The sequence below is a fragment of the Oncorhynchus kisutch genome, linkage group LG5 (genome assembly GCF_002021735.2).
Source record: "Oncorhynchus kisutch isolate 150728-3 linkage group LG5, Okis_V2, whole genome shotgun sequence".
Taxonomy (NCBI): domain Eukaryota; kingdom Metazoa; phylum Chordata; class Actinopteri; order Salmoniformes; family Salmonidae; genus Oncorhynchus; species Oncorhynchus kisutch.
The window spans coordinates 54696911-54708998 of NC_034178.2; the positions used below are offsets into that span (position 1 = coordinate 54696911).

The window sequence follows — 12088 nt, forward strand, 5'->3', positions numbered from 1 at the left end:
ACTGGGCAAAACGGATAGAAAACTAGGACACTGTTAAATATGTTAATCTGTCATTTCCTTTGCATTGTGATTGCTGGATAAGGTTGCAGGTTGAAGGCAACCAAAGCATTTATTGCAGCACATGTTCAAGGCTTGTTATGTGTGGGGGATTAGGTGTACATACTGTACCCTCTATTATCAGACCAATGTTTCCTCCCAAGGTCTGCTTGGCCACACAATGGTTTACTGCATGTTTATATGTGGATTAGTGTGTAGCATTGATTTGTGATAGAGAGCTTGGAGGCACAGTATGCATCTGTGTAGTGACTGTGCTGCTCGAGCTCTCAGGACTGAATGTTCTCTGCTTTGTTGTGTTCCGTCCGTGCATTTATCCACAGGGTCTCTGTTCCCCTCTCTCTCTGAATAACCTTTTACTGCAGTGTACTAAATCAGGGTGACACAGAGTGTTTCTTGATTCTTAAACAAATCTACTTTGAAACAAAAGTATACACCTCACACATGGTTAAGGGCTTAAAAAAAAGAAATGTACCATGTCAGATAGAGTTGAAATGTATTACATTTTGAGTTTGCATCCCAATATTACACTTTATATACATCACAGAATACAGAAATATAACAACATTGTTTGACATAGAAACACTGGATAATTATGAAAAAAATAACATTCCACCCATGAGGCCACTAGGTCATTTGACTGCAGGCAAGGGCTACGAGACGAACTAACGCACTACCGGCTGTAACACAGCTGTAACTTACATTGATAATAACATACCAAGATGGTTTATATTTCTTCATCATAAATATGAACTTAAAGACAAATTCACAAGGATTCCGAATGAATGATGTTTGGATTAAATACTGTGGTACAAAATTAATAACAGTTACATTCCGCTATTAATGTTCCGTAGCCTGTGTTACCAAACATTTTAACGCCTTCCAAACTCAGATTTGACATTTCAGAAATTAAAATAGATTTTTTAGTACATCTGCGTCAATCCCTGCATTTCCCCCATTAAAAGAAGACTGAATGTGTGTTAGTCTCTATTTGTGTTGCGGGGAGCCTATTTGGATATCGCCACCGATGCTGTGTTGTGACTGAGTGTGTTTCAGATTGGTGAACACCATCCAATTGTGCCAGGAATTTGGAATGGAAGAGTTATCGTGTTCACACAACCTTAAACCTGACCTTAACCCTGAACCTAACCTCTAACACTAACCTGAATTGTAACCCTAAACCTAACCCCTAAACCTAAAATAGCCTTTTTCCTTGTGGGTACTTGGAAAATATTCCCACACATCAGAATTGTCCTTGTTTTACTAATTTCTGGTTCCCACAAGGATAGTAAAACCGCACACACGCACACAGACACACACACACACAGACACACAGACACATAGACAGACTTACCCACACAGATGGAAACACACACTACTGCGCAGGTGGACACAAACAGAGATCGACAGAGGTCGACAGACAGAGATGGACATAGAGTCATACAGGCTATTACACAGGTTTATTTAATAATTATATTACTAGATCATTAAATCAACTAATTGTTCTTACATGTTAGTTGTGTGTGTGTGTGTTTATGCATTTGGCTCTGTCAATGTGGAAACTATACATTTACAGCTCCCAGAACATGATGTTCCGTTCCAACATTTCTTAGAAGTGATATCCATATGAGGAAAGGCAGAGTCACAGAAAACAATAATTTGAAGATTTATTACTATGGTTATTGTTGTTTATGTTAACAATGACAAGTGATCACAGGCTCCCTATATCATTCTGACATACTGTATGCGGGAACAAATGTGAGATTCCTACAGATCTAAATTTAAGCATCAAATGTGTGTGAGAGTATGTGTGTATGAGAGCGAGAGTGCGTGTCAGTGGAGGCAGGTGGAAGAAGCTATAGGAGGATGGGCTCATTGTAATGTCTGAAATGGAATAAATGGAACGTAGTCAAATACGGTTTCCATATGTTTGATCTGTTTGATACCGTTCCATGAATTCCATTCCAGACATTACAATGAGCCCGTCCTCCTATAGCTCCTCCCACCAGCCTCCTGTGTGTGTGTGTGAGCACTCACAAATACCTCTGTACAATATGCACCAGTATACCAATAGGTACTCTCCACCTGAGCCATTGCCTGTTTACCCCGCTACCATCTAGAAGGCGGAGACAGTATAGATGCATCAAAGCTGGGACTGACGAGAGATTGATAAACAGCTTCTATCTCCAGGCCATCAGACTGTTAAACAGTCATCACTACCTGGCCACTGCCCAGTACCCTTCCCTGAACCTGAGACACTATCACTAGCCGGCTACCATCCGGTACTCAATCCTGCACCTTAGAGACTGCTGCCTTACAGAGTCATTGAACCCCTGTCACTATAATGTTTACATACTGTTTTACCACTTTATATGTATATACTGAATTGTAGTCATGGTTTGTCCTATATAACTACTGCTGTACATACCTTTTCTATTCATATACTGTCTATACACACCATTCACATATGTACCAGTCAAAGGTTTGGACACACGTACTCATTCAATACTTTTTCTTAATTTTTGTACAATTGTCTACATTGTAGAATAATAGTGAAGACATCAAAACTAGGGATGCACGATATATCAGTGAACATATCGTAATCGGACGATATTTGCTAAAAATGCCAACATCGGTATCGGCCGATGTCTAGTTTAACGCCGATGTGCAAAACCAATGTCAAAGCTGATGTGCATACCTATATAACATAGGTACATGAAGTAATGATGTTTGGGTCTTTGTGTGTCAAAAAAGATACAGTAGCACTGTCAAATCTGCACAAAAAAGTCTGCAAACACCGGCCACGAATGATGCGTTTTCAATACTGCGTTGGTAATAAAGCATAATTTGTTTGACCGCAACTTCTGGGGTAGCTAGCTTTAGCTTGCTACCTAGCTAGCACCAATACAACCAGCCTGAAACGAATGACCAGTAGAAACTGCAGTCATTTTCATTATTCTTAGCAATGATTTTAGGAATCCTTTTAAGTATTTGCCAGGTTTCCACTTGTTGTTCGCCTATTGAAATTGAACTTCAGTTCATGAAAATAAATAGCTAGCCAGCTACTTAACCCTGTTGACCAAAGCTAACGTTATAAGTAGCCAGCTAGCTTCATCTAGCTAGTGATGCTCGACCGGACCTTGTTGTGAAGCTAGCCACAATAAAGATTATGTATAATAGTGGAATTTGTTGTTTGCCTTCAAAATAAAAGTATGTAATTGACAGTGATGCAAATGAATATAAATAGTAGAATTATGCCATACTTTTATTTTGAAGGCTAACCTTAAAGTCACTGTTGTGGCTAATCCTTATTGTGGCTAGCGTCACATAGTTGGGTCCGACCACCATTAATCAAATAAGAACTGTCTTACAGGCTGACCACACTGCTCGCGAGCGTCAACGAGCGTCAACGAGCGTCTGCGTTGCCAAGGGCTAAAATAGAACTCCTTTCTATTTCTGACTCTGATCGCGCTGCAAGTCCTGCCTCTCCCATCTCCTCATTGGTTTATAGAAGCAGGTACCTGCGTGCCATCTCCTCATTGGTTATACCCACGTGGGTGATTTGAAAGACTAACTGTGTTGCCTGTCGGTGTAGTAATACTATGAAAGTTTAGATGCCAATCACCATATAAGTTCAAATATGAAAAAGCCTGGAAGGAGGAGAGATGACTAGAAACGATTCGGTTGACCGTTTTATGTGTGGATTAATTGTCAGAGTAGAGGACCTTGTGCATTTCGGGTAAAATAACAACTCAATGTATATATCCCAGGACAAATTAGCTAGCAACAGCAAGCTAGCTAAATAGGACAAATTAGCTAGCAAGTGCAAGCTAACTAGCTAAATTGCCATAAATGTTTAATGCTTTTCGACCTGTTCCCAAATTAATGTAATTGGTCCAGAGTTTGTTTTGATATTTTAACCTGCGTGTCGTGATCGCGTTGGGTGTAGAGGGACAAGATAAATGTATGCACAATGGCACGCAATGGTGCACGATGGTGCACTCGCGCAGCCGGTTTGGGTTCCGTGTTATAAATTATGGTAATTTTAGATGACACCTAGCAATATAGTTAGCTAGCCAACTATACCTACTGAAGCAGATTGTCGTTTTGCTATGTTTTTGGGGAAGAACATTGTTTGCGTCCATGCGCGAGACAACTTTACCAGCATCATAGCATATGTATCGATGAATCGTTGTGACATATGAAATACGAGTGATAGTGTAATCAATGTGTAATAACTACGTAAATAATGAATGAACGTGTTAAATTATTATGTCATATTCAGGTCCTGATTGGTCAACAAGCTTAATTGACACGTCAAATAGTGTTAAATAGTATATTTTTTGACACGCAAAGACCCAAACGGCGTTCCATAGAAATCATGGTTGAGAATGAAATGACTGAACAAATGAAAAACGAAACAGCACAGCAAGTAAGTGAAATAATTAGTTTTTGATTATATTTTACAGGTAATGGGGAGATACGTAAATGTCAACAAAATAACCTTTTGGTCAGTTGTGTGTGTGTGTGTGTAACCTTTATTTAACTAGGCAAGTCAGTTAAGAACAGATTCTTATTTACAATGACGGCCTACCCCGGCCAAAGCCGGACGATGCTGGGCCAATTGTGCGCCTCCCTATGGGACTCCCAATCACAGCTGGATGTGAAACAGCCTGGATTCGAATCAAGGACTGTAGTGATGCCTCGTGCACTGAGATGCAGTGCCTTAGACCGCTGTGTACGTGTGTGTGTTAACTATTTAATTGTACTAGAATGCCTAAAAGGCCGCAAATATTTTAAATGTCTGTTTCGTTTTATTTGGCAAGGAAAATTTAGGATATCGGTATCTGCCAAAAATGTAATATCGGTGCATCACTAATCAAAACTATGAAATAACACATCTTGGTATTCTCTCAACCAGCTTCATGAGGTAGTCACCTGGAATGCATTTCAATTAACAGGTGTGCCTTGTTAAAAGTTAATTTGCGTTTGAGCCAATCAGTTGTGTTGTGACAAGGTAGGGGTGGTATAGAGAAGATAAGTCCTATTTGGTAAAAGACCAAATCCATATTATGGCAGGGACAGCTCAAAAAAGCAAAGCGAAATGACAGTCCATTTACTTTAAGACATAAAGGTCAGTCCATCTGAAAAATTTAAAGAACTTTGAAAGTTTCTTCAACTGCAGTCACAAAAACCATCAAATGCTATGATAACTGGCTCTCATGAGGACCGCAACAGGAAAGGAAGACCCAGAGTTACCTCTGCTGCAGAGGATAAATTCATTAGAGTTAACTGCACCTCAGATTGCAGCCTAAATAAATGCTTCACAGAGTTCAAGTAACAGACACATCTCAACATCAACTTTTCAGATGAGACTGCGTGAATCAGGCCTTCATGGTCGAATTGCTGTAGAGAAACCAGTGCTAAAGGACACCAATAATAAGAAGAGACTTGCTTGGGCCAAGAAACCGAAGCAATGGACATTAGACCGGTGGAAATCTGTCCTTTGGTATGATGAGTCCAAATTTGAGATTTTTGGTTTCAACTGCAGTGTCTTTGTGAGATGCAGAGTAGGTGAACGGAGGATTTCCACATGTGTGGTTCCCACCGTGAAGCAGGGAGGAGATTGCGTGAAGGTGCGGAGGGACAAAATAAATGTGTGCACAATGGCACGCAATGGTGCACGATGGATGCTTTGATGGTGACACTGTGATTTATTTAGAATTCAAGACACACTTAACCAGCATGGCTACCACAGCAGTGATACGCCATCCCATCTGGTTTGCGCTTAATGGGACTATAATTTGTTTTTCAACAGGACAATGACCAAAAACACACTTCCAGTCAATGTAAGGTCTATTTGACCAAGAAGGAGAGTGATGGAGTGCTGCATCAGATGACCTGGCCTCCACAATCACACGACCTCAACCCAATTGAGATGGTTTGGGATGAGTTGGACGGCAGAGGGAAGGATAAGAAGCCAACAAGTGCTCAGCATATGTGGGAAATCCTTCAAGACTGTTGGAAAAGCATTCCTCATGAAGCTGGTTGAGAGAATGCCAAGAGTGTGCAAAGCTGTCATCAAGGCAAAGGGTGGCTACTTTGAAGAATCTCAAATATATTTTGATTTGTTTAATACTTTTTTTGGTTAATATATGATTCCATATGTGTTATTTCATAGTTTTGATGTCTTAAATATTATTTTACAATGTAGACACTAGTAAAAATAAAGAAAAACCCTTGAATGAGTTGGTGTGTCCAAACCTTTGACATATATACATATATATATTCCAAACTCTGACATTGGTCGTTCTGATATTGGTCGTTCTGATATGCCTTAATTTATTTCTCTTTTTTTATTTTTAAATAAACATTTTGGGATTATGGGTGTATTGTTGTTATATTGCATTTCGCTGCACCTGCCATAACATCTGCAAAATTGTGTAGGTGACAAACTTTGATTTGATCAGAAAGAGTGGAAGGGTAATAAGTGAGCGAGGGGTAAAGAAAGAGGCAGAGAAGATGTTTCAGAGGAGGGGGTTGGTTGTAGAGGGGTGGAAGAGATGGAGGAGGAGAGATGGACCACAATGATTAGTAGAAAGCCATTTAAAGACATGTTACAGTACTTTGGCGACTAGTATGTATTTTTTAATCCTCCCACTTTGGGCTGGATGTGTCAATGTGTAGTTTATACATGCATAATATGTGAGCAGAATTATTGTTTTACCTCAACTATCCATGAAATCCCTAGTCTGAAAGTGACTGTTTTCTGGAAGCTGTGCAGCACCATTTCCCCTACATTTTCCAGACCCCTAGCAACTAGCGTTTCATCCAATGAGCTTCAGCCCCTCGTCATTTGAGTGACAGCTAGCAAGATGCACACACAGCAGAGCAAGAGAGAGAGAGCAATTACGTGGTGCACATACCTGCACATATGTGACGTAGTACGCATTTTTCAGGGACCACTTTTGGCTCGTGAGCACTACTTTAAGAACTACTTGCTAAAAAGTATATGAAAGTACCGGAAAATGCCTTGAACTTAGTTCATCATGTCTGGTATGGATTGTCCAGACCAGCAGTGAAGCAAGTAGGTCACTGGGTATCTAGAGGGCCAACAGATCAACTGTGTCAGCTGCTCCCAATTTGCTCCCTTTCCCTTGGCTCTAACCATTCAATGTTTGCAGATTTGTAAGGTTTAAGCAATATGGTGGAAGCTCCACCACCACACTGCGTATACAGTACCTATCTAGACTCTTCAGATCGAGATATATTAAAGGTTTAGGGCCAAGGGGAAAGTGTAGGTAGTGAATGGCGAAGGTGCATAACGATGTCGGAAGTCCGATATGATTTCATGTTTTACCACTATCCATGGAGTTTTTTTGAACTACGATGCACGACATGGTTCAATGCGCCAATAAATCAGCACTGTAAACTTTTTTGTTTTTTCTAATTGCCTGCATCTTGGAGCTTAAATTGGGATCATGTATATGTGCTAATGACAATACAAAACATGAGTAACTGTCACGCCCTGACCTTAGTATTCTTTGTTTTCTTTATTATTTTGGTTAGGTCAGGGTGTGACATGGGTGATGTATGTGTTTTTGGTCCTGTCTAGGGGTTTTGTATGTGTTTGGGTGTTTACTAGTCTAGGTGTTATGTATGTTTATGGTTGCCTAGATTGGTTCTCAATTAGAGGCAACTGTTTATCGTTGTCTCTGATTGGAACCATATTTAGGCAGCCATATTCCTTGGGTATTTCGTGGGTTATTGTCTATGTTTAGTTGCCTGTGTCAATACAATTATTATAGCTTCACGTTCGTTTTGTTGTTTTTGTAAGTTTGTTTAAGTTTCTTCGTTTCATTAAAGAAGATTTATTCTCATCACGCTGCGCTTTGGTCTCATCTCTGTAACTGCCCGAGTTACACCAGGAACGCACAATCCCTCCATCAGTGCTCAAGACTGTCCGCAACAGGCTGAGAGAGGCTGGACTGAGGGGTGGTAGGCCTGTTGTAAGGCAGGTCCTCACCAGACATCACCGGCAACGACATCGCCTATGGGCACAAACCCACCATCCCTGGACCCGACAGGACTGGCAAAAAGTGCTCTTCACTGACGAGTTGCGGTTTTGTCTCACCAGGGTGATGGTCGGATTTGCGTTTATCGTCAAAGGAATGAGCTTTACACCGAGGCCTGTACTCTGGAGCGGGATCAATTTGGGGTTGGAGGGTCTGTCATGGTCTGGGGCGGTGTGTGTTATAGGGAAGACATCCTCCTCCCTCATGTGGTACCCTTCCTGCAGGCTCATCCTGATATGACCCTCCAGCATGACAATGCCACCAGCCATATTGCTTGTTCTGTGCGTGATTTCCCGCAAGACAGAAATGTCAGTGTTCTGCCATGGCCAGCGACGAGCCCGGATCTCAATCTCATTGAGCACGTCTGGGACATGTTGGATCGGAGGGTGAGGGCTAGGGCCATTCCCTCCAGAAATGTCAGGGAACTTGCAGGTAGGTGGAAGAGTGGGGTAACATCTCACAGCAAGAACTGGCAAATCTGGGGCAGTCCATGAGGAGGAGATGCACTGCATTACTTAATGCAGCTGGTGGTCACACCAGATACTGACTGTTACTTTCGATTTTGACCCCCCCCCTTTGTTCAGGGACACATTATTACCTTTATTTTAGTCACATGTCTGTGGAACATGTTCAGTTTGTCTCAGTTCTTGAATCTTGTTATGTTCATACAAATATCCATCTCTCTAGAAATAAGTCCCTCACTGTTGCCGCTTGTTATAGACCCCCTCAGCTAACAGCTGTGCCCTGGACACTATATGTGAATTGATTGCCCCCCATCTATTGTCAGAGTTTGTACTGCTAGGTGACTTAAATTGGGATATGCTTAATATCCCGGCCGTCCTACAATCTAAGCTAGATGCCCTCAATCTCACACAAATTATCAAGGAACCTACCAGGTACAACCCCAAATCTGTAAACATGGGCACCCTCATAGATATCATCCTGACCAACTTGCCCTCTAAATACACCTCTGCTGTTTTCAACCAGGATCTCAGCGATCACTGCCTCATTGCCTGCGTCCGTTATGGGTCCATGGTCAAACGACTACCCCTCATCACTGTCAAACGCTCCCTAAAACACTTCTGCGAGCAGGCCTTTCTAATCAACCTGGCCCGGGTATCCTGAAAGGATATTGACCCCATCCTGTCAGTAGAGGATGCCTGGTTGTTCTTTAAAGGTGCTTTCCTCTCCATCTTAAATAAGCATACTGCACTCGCTTCGAATAGTCCCCGTGATATGCAACTTTTCAGGGAAGTCAGGGACCAATACACACAGTCAGTTAGGAAAGCAAAAGCTAGCTTTTTCGAACAGAAATTTGCATCCTGCAGCACTAATTCCAAAAAGTTTTGGGACACTGTAAAGTCCATGGAGAATAAGAGTATCTCCTCCCAGCTGCCCACTGCACTGAGACGAGGAAACACTGTCACCACTGATAAATCCACGATAATCGAGAATTTCAATAAGCATTTCTCTATGGCTGGCCATGCTTTCCACCTGGCTACCCCTACCCCGGCTAACAGCTCCGCACCCCCCGCAGAAACTGGCCCAAGCCACCCCTGCTTCTCCTTCACCCAAATCCAGACAGCTGATGTTTGGAAAAAGCTGCAAAATCTGGATCCCTACAAATCAGCTGGAATAGACAATCTGGACCCTCTCTTTCTAAAATGATCTGCCGACATTGTTGCAACCCCTATTACTAGTCTGTTCAACTTCTCTTTCATATCGTCTGAGATCTCTAAAGATTGGAAAGCGGCCGCGGTCATCCCCCTCTTCAAAGGGGGAGACACTCTAGACCCAAACTGTTACAGACCTATATCCATCCTGCCCTGCCTTTCCAAAGTCTTCGAAAGCCAAGTGAATAAACAGATCACCAACCATTTCGAATCCCACCGTAACTTCCCTGCAATGCAATCTGGTTTCCGAGCTGGTCACGGGTGTACCTCAGCCACGCTCAAGGTCCTAAACGATATCATAACTGCCATCGATAAAAGACAGTATTGTGCAGCCGTCTTCATCAACCTGGCCAAGGCTTTCGACCGTATTCTTTCACCCGTATTCTTATCGGCAGACTCAACAGACTTGGTTTCTCTAATGACTGCCTCGCCTGGTTCACTAACTATTTCTCAGATAGAGTTCAGTGTATCAAATCGGAAGGCCTTTTGTCCGGACCTCTGGCAGTCTCTATGGGGGTGCCACAGGGTTCAATTCTCGCGCCGACTCTTTTTTTTTCTGTATATATCAATGATGTCGCTCTTGCTGCGGGTGATTTGTTGATCCACCTCTACACAGACAACACCTGTATACATCTGGCCCCTCTTTGGACACTGTTAACAAAACTCCAAATGAGCTTCAATGCCATACAACACTCCTTCCGTGGTCTCCAACTGCTAGTAAAACAAAATGCATGCTCTTCAACCGATCGCTGCCTGCACCCGCCCGCCTGACTATCATCACTAATCTGGACGGTTCTGACTTAGAATATGTGGACAACTATAAATACCTAGGTGTCTGGCTAGACTGTAAATTCGCCTTCCAGACTCACATTAAGCATCTACAATCCAGAATTAAATCTAGAATTGGCTTCCTATTTCGCAACAAAGCCTTCAACACTCATGCTGCCAAACATACCCTCGTAAAACTGACTATCCTGCTGATCCTTGACTTTGGTGATGTCATTTACAAAATAGCCCCCAACACTCTACTCAGACTGCATCCAATTTGCTATCACAGTGCCATTTGTTTTGTAACCAAAGCCCCATATACTACCTACCAATGCGACCTGTATGCTCTCGTTGGCTGGTCCTCGCTACATATTTGTCGCCAAACCCACTGGCTCCAGGGCATCTATAAGTCTTTGCTAGGTAAAGCTCCACCTTATCTCAGCTCACTTGTCACCATAGCAACACCCACCAGTAGCATGCGCTCCAGCAGGTATTTTTCACTGGTCATCTGTCACGTCCTGACCTTAGGTCCTTTTTTATGTCTCTATTTTGGTTTGGTCAGGGTGTGAGTTGGGGTGGGCAATCTATGTTTTTCATTCTGTTTTGTTCTGTGTGTTGTATTTCTATGTGTTTGGCCTGGTATGGTTCCCAATCAGAGGCAGCTGTCAATCGTTGTCTCTGATTGAGAACCATACTTAGTTAGCCTGTTCCCACCTGTGTTTGTGGGTAGTTATTTCCTGTTTTGTGTTTTTTCACCTTACAGGACTCTTTCGTGTCGTTCACGCTCTTTGTTGTTTTTTGTCATTCAGTGTTCAGTTTATTTAATTAAATTTACTATGAACACTTACCACGCTGCGTGTTGGTCCGATGATTCCTATTCCTCATCATCAGACGAAGAGGAGAGCCATTACATCATCCCCAAAGCCAACACCTACTTTGGCTGCCTTTCCTTCCAGTTCTCTGCTGCCAATGACTGGAACGAATTGCAAAAATCACAGAAGTTGGAGACTTATATCCTCCTCACTAACTTTAAGCGTCAGCTGTTAGAGCAGCTTACCGATCGCTGCAGCTGTACACAGCCCATCTGTAAATAGCCCATTTAACCAACTACCTACCTCATGCCCATATTTGTTTTTGTTTTTCTGCACTTTTGCACACCAGTATTTATACTTGCACATTTATTACCTTACCTCCTTACTTCATTTGCACACACTGTATACAGATTTTTCTATTGTGTTATTGACTGTACGTTTGTTTATCCCATGTGTTACTCCGTGTTGTTGTTTTTGCCGCACTGCTTTGCTTTATCTTGGCCAGGTCGCAGTTGTAAATGAGAACTTGTTCTCAACTGGCCTACCTGGTTAAAATGCGTCACATATCAATTTGCATTTGGTACCTTGGTTCAAGTGTTCGCATCAACTCACACAACCCCTGTTTCTTGACCGTGTAAATTGGGGCCATGTCTTTGCAGACTTAAGTTGTAACGGCAGCTGTTATCTCCTTCCATCTTTGTGATTC

General features: G+C 42.2%; 1 protein-coding gene across 2 annotated transcripts in view; it reads left to right on the forward strand.

Moving 5' to 3' along the window:
* The window catches only part of fkbp5 (FKBP prolyl isomerase 5), a 44340-nt gene that overhangs the window by 1177 nt on the left and 31075 nt on the right, over positions 1-12088 (forward strand). The gene's annotated exons all lie outside the window — the stretch shown is intronic.